At 39.5% G+C, this 2,438-nt stretch overlaps 1 long non-coding RNA gene across 1 annotated transcript; it reads left to right on the plus strand.

Annotated features, from left to right (window-relative positions):
- Positions 1 to 984: 984 nt before the first annotated feature.
- On the plus strand, positions 985 to 1,866 carry LOC147790248 (uncharacterized). Its single transcript, XR_015422873.1, has 2 exons — positions 985 to 1,455; positions 1,610 to 1,866. It is a non-coding gene; the product is annotated as an uncharacterized LOC147790248 (long non-coding RNA).
- Positions 1,867 to 2,438: the final 572 nt, after the last annotated feature.

Here is a 2,438-nt window from a genome sequence, read left to right on the forward strand (position 1 = left end):
CTGATCGTAGCTTCGAGTTCAGGTGCCGTACCGCGGCCGGGCCGGAAAGGAAGGGGTCACCTCCTGCCAAGAGGCCAAGGTTGGTTGCTTGCTAACTCTTAGCCACTTGTTTGTTAGAAGGAAGTGCAGCTTGATTGTCGGGCGTAATCAACAGGAAGGCAAAAGGTAGATTCTTCGATTCTATTTCCTCGGATTGGCTTGTTGTGATAGGGGATGTGATTGGAATTCGTCTTTTCTTTGTTTGCATCACCGAGACACCCGAAGGGCCGGCCATATGTACCTTGCCTCGGGAGACCGGGCCCATTCAAATCAAAAGAGAATGAGCACCTACGACTAAGGGGAATGGAATGTCGACCACAGGGTGAGATGATCTTCTAATACGAGGACGAGTTACTGGTCAAGTCATGAAACTTTTGCATTTTGATCAACATGGTTGTACTGTAAGTGGACTGGATTTATGTGTTTAAACTGACTATGACCAAAGTAGTGGCTACTTCAACCAAAAAAAGGGCGACCCCTTTCTTTTCAAACCGAAATAAGTACCTCACCTCACTTAACGAAGAAGTAGTTGGAGCTGGGCGGAGAACTATGAGAGTTTGCTTTTCTTTCATTTTCTAACTAAGAGCGGTCCCTTATTTGATCTGCTGCTGGTCTTCTGTTGGAAGAGGGATAGTGAAAGAGATAGGAATAGATGAGAATAGATAGAAGCTGCAGTGCTTTATTAATGTCTACTGACTTAATGGCTAGAGGGTTACACAATTCCAGTATTTATACCTAATACACTAGACCATAAATAGTAAATCATGCAAATCTAGATAAATTCAAATCTACTAACAATCTCCTAAAATCTCCTAAAATCTTGGTAGTTTGAATATTTGAATCATATCTCAACTACTTCAAATCATATCTTCATTTTGAATACTTTGAATCATATCTCAACACTCCCCCATGATTCAAAGTTGCAGATGTAAGTAAGAGCTTTTCTTTTGACAAGGCCTTCGTAAGTATGTCTACTTTAACCCGTACAATGTCTGTCTCAACTTGTATACCTTTGTTTCTTTGTCTTCCTTTATGAATCCCTCTGGCGGTGTTACATAAACCTCTTCTTGTAAATCTCCATAAAACTTTTCGTTTGGTAGGTCAACCATATCCCATGTTCCATCTTTCTTAACGGACTGCATCTCTACTGCCATGACTTTCTTCCCGTCTTCTTTTTCAGTTGCTTCTTCATAATTCATAGGGTCTGAAATAGTAAGAGCAAACTAACATGATGCATATATGTCAGCTAAAGATTTATACTTCCTTGGAGGTGTCTCATCCGAAAGTTCTTCAAGAGAAGAATTGCTATTAAGTGATGCTGAAGATGATGAATTTGACACACTTTGTGTTGCAGTGGATCCACTGGGAGATGCACTGGAGTTGACCCTTGTCTCTTCATTTGGGGAAACTTCAACTGTAATCTTTTGTTGCTCCTGTTCTTTACTCCAATCCCAACTCACGTTTTCATTAAATATTACATCTCTTCTAACTAAAATCTTTTCACTAACGGGGTTGTATAGTTTATATGCCTTTGATTGAGTACAATAGCCAATGAAAATGCATTGTTCAGATTTTTCATCAAGCTTTTGACGAGTTTGAGGATGTTTCAAAGCATAAGCAACACAACCAAAGATTCGTAAATGACTTACAGATGGTTTCCTTCCATGCCATGCTTCATAAGGAGTTCGATTCATAACCGCCTTTGTTGGTGAGATGTTTAATAGATAAACAGATGTTGCTACGGCTTCGGCCCAAAATTGGTTTGGAAGTCTCCTTGCTTGTAACATACTTCTTGCCATCTCCACAATAGTTCGATTTTTTCGTTCAGCGATTCCATTCTGTTATGGAGTGTAGGGAGCTGTTAATTCCCTTTGGATGCCCTCTTCTTCACAAAAGAGATTGAAATCTTTAGATATGAACTCGCCACCTCTGTCTATGCGAAGAACTTTAATGTGACAGCCACTTTGGTTCTCTACCATAGCTTTAAAAATCTTGAACTTCTGAAAAGTTTCTGACTTATTTTGTAGGAAGTAAACCCAGCTCATGCGACTATAGTCATCAACGAATAGTAAAAAGTATATACTTCCACCCAAGGACTTCGTTTGCATTGGCCCACATAAATCAGCATGAATTAGTTCTAGATAATGTGAAGCTCTTTTAGCTTTTCCAACAGGAAAGGACTTCCTAGTCTGCTTGCCATAAATGCATCCTTCACATAAATTAGTTGAGTCAATTCTTGGTAATCCAAAAACCATACCTTTATCCCTAAGTATTTTCAGGCCGTTCATATGAAGATGTCCATATCTGAGATGCCATAATGTTGAATCATCTTTCATGCTAGCAGTAAGAGCAAAATCCTCCATGTTAGAAACATCAAGTGGAAACATCTTATTTGAAGT

Source organism: Cucurbita pepo, chromosome 11 (assembly GCF_057944985.1).
Source record: "Cucurbita pepo subsp. pepo isolate OVF chromosome 11, ASM5794498v1, whole genome shotgun sequence".
Lineage (NCBI taxonomy): Eukaryota > Viridiplantae > Streptophyta > Magnoliopsida > Cucurbitales > Cucurbitaceae > Cucurbita > Cucurbita pepo.